Source organism: Gavialis gangeticus, unplaced genomic scaffold, assembly GCF_001723915.1.
Source record: "Gavialis gangeticus isolate Ggan-Ray unplaced genomic scaffold, GavGan_comp1, whole genome shotgun sequence".
NCBI lineage: Eukaryota > Metazoa > Chordata > Crocodylia > Gavialidae > Gavialis > Gavialis gangeticus.
In genome coordinates, this window is record NW_017729029.1 from 79,367,777 (window position 1) to 79,375,769 (window position 7,993).

At 39.2% G+C, this 7,993-nt stretch overlaps 1 long non-coding RNA gene across 1 annotated transcript in view; it reads right to left on the bottom strand.

Moving 5' to 3' along the window:
- Positions 1-626: 626 nt before the first annotated feature.
- The window catches only part of LOC109300440, a 15,300-nt gene continuing 7,933 nt past the window's right edge, over positions 627-7,993 (bottom strand). The window contains exons 2-3 of the long non-coding RNA XR_002098233.1: positions 5,307-5,314; positions 627-637 (exon numbers count right to left, since the gene is read on the bottom strand). This is a non-coding gene — a long non-coding RNA (uncharacterized LOC109300440). The remainder of the gene's footprint in view (positions 638-5,306; positions 5,315-7,993) is intronic.

Sequence of the window (7,993 nt, forward strand, 5' to 3'; positions counted from 1 at the left end):
ATGGGGTAGGCTTGTAGCCCAGGGACAGGGCTTGGAACCTGAGGATGGGGCTTAGAGCCAGGAGAGGCTTGTGGCCCAGGGACGGGGCCTGAAGACAGAGGATGGGGCTTTTAGGCCCAGGGATGGGGTAGGGAGCCCAGTATATGTAGAGGTTTTGATGAGGCTGGGTGTTAGGCCATAATCGTGATGAGGTCTGGTGTTAGGCCAAGAAACATCTGTGAGGAATGGGACACATGAATGGGAGGTCGGAGTGTGTACAGAGGCCCTTGTCATCAGGGCAGGCAATGGGCAGCCTCCTGCCTGATTAATATCAAGTAATCAGAACATTAAGGTGTGGCAGGAGAGATGGGGAGGTGGCTAGCCCGGAAACAAATGAGCGGGCCTATATAGAGATCGGCCCCAGGATGCCCACTTGTTACAGGTAGCCACCATCAAATTTGGACACTTTGGGTGCATCAACACATTCATTAATACACAGTAGTTACTGTGCATTTAGTATAGTACTTCCTTAATGAAGTACTAACTAAATGTTCAGTAACTACAATTGCTGTGCAGTAGCACTGACACATGTTTTTTGTGATGATTACAGTGCAGTAGCCTAATAACACTGCACAGTAGCTTATTAGCATGTTTTTGACTGGCACGCTACTGCGCAGTGTTATTAGGCTATGACATAGTAAGGGGCTTGTGCAGATGTACCTTTTAAGTCTGTAAATGTTGGAAGCTACTGGGGAAGTGGGGTGGGGGACAGATCAGGCTGGTTAGACCCTGCATAAATATTCTCTCCCATAGCATCTGCTCTCTGCCACTTTGAGATGCAGGATATTGGGCTACATGGATCTGTTGTATTAACTCAGTATGGGATTTTTTGTCTGTGTGTAGAATAGCTATAAAATTGGACTTTTTTTCTTTTTCTTTTTGAGTGCTGCAAATCTTACTTACGTCTGGATTTTTAGGAATGATGCAGGAAAAACAGAAAAAAATGAAAGACTCCTTAAATAGCCTGGGAAAAGAAATACAAAAGATATAGATTAACAGAGCTGGGCTGAAAAAAAAAAATTCTGTTCCTTGGCATTTTTTAAAAATTTCCTCAGGTTTGGATTGTAAAAGAGAAATTTTGGTGAATTAAAAATGTTGTTTCTGGTCAATTGAAAGGTTCCACTAATTTCAAGCTTTTTTTTTTTTTTAAGATTAACATTCAAGGAAATTTTGAAAAGAAGTGTCATTTCACACTGACCAATCAAATGTTTCATTTTACATTACATATTTTTTACAAAATTTTATAAAAATTGTGAAATATTTGATAATTTTCTAAGTGAGAAATCAACATCCATGAGTACATTTTTAATGTTTCTTATCTGTATTTTTGCCAAAAACAGAAAATCTCTCAAACAATTTCATCCCTTTCTTAGTGAAATGGATATAATCTCATGTCACATCTATGATTTTAGTATTAAGATTTGGTACAAATAAAAAATATATTTTAAAAACAGCAGCATTCTTTCTAACACCTTAACTAGCTTGTGGGAAAGTTACCAAGAGACTGCAAAATAATCATGTCTATTCCAGTACGGTCATCATGGAAAGAGATGTTTTTCCTGCAGGCTGTTCTCACAGCAATGTGGTTACCACCATATGTCTGCTCAGCAAAACTTAAAATGTGAGATACCAGTTCTCAGTATACGTTTTAGGAAAAAACAACAACAGGTTTTTGTTTCAGTCTAACTACATGAATTGTTAGCTAGCGTGTCACAACATGTTGAGTCAGAGCTCAAGAAGGAAAACACTGTAGTAAGGCCAACAGAAGGGTCTTAAACTATAGCTCCACAGGACGCTCATGCCATTTGTGGGCTTAAGTTCTGTTCAACATGAGCTTCATTATTCATACGTTACTAACAAGCGTGGGGGGTTCTGTTGTTTTTTGTTACAGTTTTAGTTCTCTTATTTTCTGATCTGGCAGATGCCACTGCACACTCACATGACCTGGCTGGTAGCTATGTGATGCCATTTATATTTATGGGGAAGGTAAAGAGGAAGCAGAAGAGGAAGATAAGAGCCTGTGGCCTGTTGGGATAGGAGTGGGGAAAGAAGAGCTGGGATATTTGGGTGAAATAGGAATTTCAGCGTGGGGAGTAGGGCGGAGACAGTGATCTGTTAAGGAGTGGAAGGAATGAACAGGGTGGGTGACTGCTGAGCAACCTGTTCTTTTTCAGAGGGGAGGGAAGGAAGATGCCAAACAAGGCTGGAAAGGGTAGGTAGTAATGAGGGAGCAGCAAGAAAGGAGCTTTTGCAGGTGAATCCCTTTATTAAAGGAGTAGAGCCTTTCCATTGCTTTGATTTAGCAGTAAGAGAAGTGAGCTGGATTCAGGCTAGTACATCAACAGGTTGCAGAATCTCTAGGTAGGGGAAGTGAATCAAGGATTGGACCAAGACTTGGAAGACCCGGGCTTTATTTCTGCCTCAGCCCTTGGCTTGTTGGGTGACATTGGGCACGTCATTCCACATCTCCAATCAGTTTTCCCATCTGTAAAAGTAGCATAATAATGATTATCTTCTTTACGCAGTTGTATAAAAGCATTATACAGAATCTGGTGGTAGAAGTTATTATTATTTACTAGTAACTGGTGATACCAAATGCAGGATTCAGCTTGACATTCACATCTCCACTAAGTTTGCAGGGCTGGCAATTTCAAATTAGCTGTAAATTGTGAACATTAGACATGGAAAAATTGGCAATGGGGATATGACTCTGCAATGCTATTTTACATACCTCTCAAGGTAGAATTCCACTTTGAATCAACCCTATTATTATATCTAGGACATTAAACCTAACTGGTATAGGAAGTTTAAGAGTGAAGCTTCCAAGTGTTCATTAACATTATCTATATTGTAATTCACTTTAGATGTGTGATTTTAACATTTTTTATTTGTCTCTCTTATTTGTTTCTCTTTTTCTTCAAGACTCTTGATCCATCTGAAAGCAGTTATGACTGGGTACTACATGGTCATTGTGTTTGAAAAAGTATTATAGTGGTTTTAGAAGAAACTTGGATTAAACACAAGAATATGTTACATCAGTGGAAAAAACTGGGAGCTTTATTTACTTCATACTTGTAATGCTTCACATTGAAGACAAAAAGGCACTGAGGCTCAACACATGCATGAAGAAACAATTTAGTTTGTATGGAATAAATTCAGGCAGAAAGCCATCTTTGAAAATTCATTGCCAAAGTTTTCAGTGGAAAGTTTGATTCTTGTCCTGTGCTCTTAGATATCCCCTTTGGTGGGGAGGATTTAGGGGTGCAATCCCTGGCTGTTGATGACCTATGGGTTAATTCTGCAGTTTATTACCATTCCTCTTGATGTCTTTCCACTTCTGTAAGGTGCAAGCTGCAATTTTTTATGCATTGGGAATTCTAGATTTTACTTAAGTATGGATATTTCTGTTTTCTTTGCAGGTACTTAGTATACTTAGATTGGAGTTACAGATTTTGCATGACATGATTTTTTCACCATACTGAACTTAAAAAAACCCCAACAGTTTGAAATTGAAAGCAGGCAGATGGTCCAGTTGAAATGTTTTGTTTTGTAGCAGCTAAGTTGTTTTCTTACTTTTTATTTATCCTTATAGATTTTGTTAAGGTATCAGAAAACCTAAGTCATTTGGTAACTGATTGGTAAAAAATTACATGGGGCCACATCATTGAGACCCCATGAACAGATTTTTTTTTAAAAAAGAAAATTGATTACTAACAGTGGGCATTTAAGATAAAAGTGTTTACTAAATGCAAGACAAATTTACAAAGTGCAATTTTCCTCTGAAAAGACTGAGTCATCTCATTTATGCAGGCCCCCATCTTGAGAACAAACAAGCAGTCCTTGACTTACAATGTTCTGAGTTACAACATTTTGCACTTACGACATTTATAAATTGACAGCCTGTTTCAACTATATGATGTCAGTTTCGACTTTACAACGCTTGATCCGATGCGATGTCACAAGTTCACTGTATTGCTTATCTCCCTGGAGAACATCTGTCCAAACTTCCTTGGACACTTTCTTTAAGAAAGCAGCCAAAACTTCAGAAAAACCTGCAGCCAAGACTCCTGAGAAGACTCCAGCCAAGAACCCTTCAAAAAAGTCCAACCAAGAGCCTTTCAAAAAATCCAGCAAAGTCATTTCAAGGAAGTCCTTCCAAATTGGTATGATTGCTATTTAGAATATAAATACATTAATGTAGCTATATTACTCATCTATAATTGATCAAATACAAAATCATGGGGTATTTTTAGTGAAAACAGGGTATTGGGCCTTGGTTCAGGAACCAATCCTGCATTTATAACATTGTTTCTTATGAGAAAATTGGTTCTGAGTTACAATGTTGGACTTAAGACACGGTTTTCAGGAACCAATTGTGTCATAAGTCCGAGGACTGCCTGTACTTGAAAAAATATACGTATTAGGGAAATGTAACCGAGAAAGCAGCAGCATATGAACTCCCAGTTATCCATAAACATTCTCTTGTGTAGCTGGGATGTGGATACGTTTGGCTTTCCTTACATCTTGTCTCTCTTGAGCTGGTGCTAGTGTTGATGGGAGTACTTCTGGTTGTGCTAACTAGATCCATTCAGTGTTAATAATACTTGCCTTTCACCTTGGGGTTAATGGGTAGGACATAGTTGGCCACAATCATTTGCCACAAAGGCCCCAGACGTATTGCCTTCAGTCTGCCAAATGTGTGCCCCACCAACCTCCTGTAACTGCTAAATATGCAACTGAATACTTTCCGCTGCTTTGTTGTCAGAGCACAGTTTAATGATTTGTGATGGGAGAGGATAAATGGGGTTGCTCAAAATGACAGTGAACACCACTACCCAGTTAATACCAATGTCATTAATAGGGCATAAGGTCCTAGGTTGTTTAAACATGTAAATTCCAGATAATTCTCTGTGTTACATGCCTTTCCCACAACATGGTAACATGTTGTCATTAATGAATCCGTCCTTGTGGGATACCAAACTATGCAGAGTCGGAGAATAGTTGCTGTTAAATCCTATGGCTCCTTCTGGTGGGAAACATGGACCATAGGATCATAGCAAAGTAGTGCTGGAAGGGATGAGCCTGTCTAGTTCAATCCTTTCCTCAAAGCAGGATCATCCCAGCCTATCTAACCTGCTGCAGAGGTGATTCCAGGAAATTTTTAAATGCAGGTTAGATAGACATTTGGCTGGAATAGTTTAATGAGGGGACTAGACTAGATGACCACATGAGATCCCTTCCCGGATACTAGATTTGCTGGAAGAAACTTCAGTGGCTTCAGTGTAGTCTTGGGACCCCATTCTCTGAAAGCTAGCTGTTCTTTCAGGGTTATTCCCACTACCAAGATGAAACAACTTTAGAATTATGTCAATAAATCCACCATTAGGAACTCACCTCAGTGAATCCCACAGATGTAGCAGTCTGGGGTAGGAAATTTCCAAATGGTTGCACCATTTCACAGCTGATATGACTTCCCTGGTATCAGAACATTGGGACAAGCCTCATACAGCAACTTGAAAATCTGCTTCCTCATGTAGAAATTCTTAGGCCACTGTTAGTAACCCCATCACTATCTTACCTGCTCAAGAAATGCCAGTATAAACAAAAGGCAAAGTGGGAGAGACACAAGTACATGTGATGTCTGGGGAAAATTACTTAAGGTCATGAGAGAATGTTGCACAATGCACTTCAAAATTGCTCTTAGGAAGCACCATTTAGGGTAGGACTAGGAAACCTGGAAATGTGACCCTTCAAACCCTGGGAACGGACATGTGCGCCAGGAATGAAACAGCGAGTAAAGTAGGATATAGTGCATGCAGATGTCTTGATTCTTTTTATTTTCCCCTTTCATTCATGACCTCACAGTCTGCCTGCTGTTATCCTGCCATGAACTTTAACTCCACATCTGTTTCACATTTCTTTATATGTTTCTACACACACACACACACACACACACACACACACACAAACACACACACACGTACATATTAGTACAGTACATATTATACAGTATACATATAATACAGTACATAGTACATGTACATATTAATACAGTACATATTAGAATCGGATTTTAGCTCATGTCAACCTACACGATGTAAATACAGGTTATTTTACAAGCAATGCATTCATATATAATTTATGTTTTTTATGAAAAATAACTCATGAATTTTATATGCACTGATATAGTTTTAAAAAATTGGCTAGCTCAGTTTTCTATAACTAAGCCTTTCCGAGCCAGTTCCTTTCATTTGCTCAGATTGCTAACACATAAAACTAATGTTCTGTGAAAGGTCTATCTAGGTAGATTTCTCTTCCTTTTGCCAGAACACAGCTTGGTTGGTGAGTCTGTTATCTGGCATTTTCAGATGCCACCTTCTTGCCGGTACTATTTGCACAGCTGTTGTTAACTTTGCCCACTCAAAATTCTTTATTCTCTCTGATCATGTACTTGGATAGGTAGCAGACATCCACACAGAAAGCTGTTGAACCCTGCTTGGATAAATTAGTTATTCCAAGACTCCAATCTCTATTTAAACATGCTTAAGAATTTGCTACTAAAAGTTTGCACCTGAGTGCTGATGCTGTGGATGTTAGATTTATATATAGGGGTGTACTTGCAAAAAGCAGTGCCTGCTTTGCTCACTCAAACTGCATTGCACATTATCAAATATGGCATCATAATTGTTACCCAACTCAGTCATTTTTTAAGAGCTGCATATGTGATAAATTATGATGCAGTGTGAAGAGCCAGAGGTGTGTTTCTCTGGCTGACCACACATGGGCTTGGGCCAGGGTGTAAATACCCTGAGTGGTAATAGTAGCTAAATTGTAATACAATGACTCTGTTCCAATCATGTCCTTTGTTCCTTAATGTGTTGTAGATGGAAGCACAATTGTTTGTGACTCCTTACCATAAATTCATGATTTTTGTGTAAGTAAATAGGGGAAAGAAACTTTAACAAATCTGTTAATCACTCCCCTCAAAATACAATTGTTCCATGCTGGCAAAGTACTAAACACTGCTGAAGTGTCTGTAGACAATAAATCACATAGGTTTGGGTCAGAGGCAAGGGAATGACACTATTATCTTAGAGACAGAAATACTCTGCATTAAACTTTTTACCTGCCAACAAAACAAAGTGCATTAAATGTTTTAGCCTCCAATAGGTGGGACCTACAGCAATTAGGGCTTCACTGACAAATGACAAATTTTATTAAAAAATGACATAAAGCTCCTTTTTCATTGTTGTTTTCTGCAAAATGAAAGCACCGTTTCTTTTCCAAAGAGCTAATAAATATAGAGTAAAAGCCTTTTGACAATGAGAGTAGTAACACAGGAAAAGGCAGGATTGCTCTCTTAAGAGCAATAATAAATAAGAAGTAATGGGAAATTGGAGGAGCCAGAAGATTTTGCTAATTAAGAGCTTACTCCTTCTATCTCACCAAAGTACTGCCATTTAATTTCTGACCCCTCTCAAACTCTTGCTGCTTCTGCAAAAGCAGGATCTTAATGAACACCTCTCTCCCACAACAGAGCAATTAAACTGTTTCAGTGAATTCCTTCTTCAGTCTTTCATGCATCATGTCTCTTCTTTATCCAAGCTTGCATGACTGACTTTTCCTCTGCTCTGCAGCTCCAGAGGCAGGACCAGGCCTGTCAGTTGTAGGAAGGAAGTTTTTCCTCTGGCTTCTTCTCTGGGTGCATCTACGTAAAATGCTTACTGCAGAGTTGCTTAACTAGCTCCACGGTAAAGTGTCACCAGTCTACATGTGCAGAGCTATTAGGCTGTAGTAAACTAATTAAGTTCACTGTAGGTTAGTACTTCCACATACAAGTACTATCCTATGGCAGAGTTATTTACTCTGCCACAACAGACGTGTAGATGTTGATGGGGCTGGCTGGTGCACACAGTTGCTTCAGTGCTAAAGCCTCCTGCCGGCTAGCCCCACA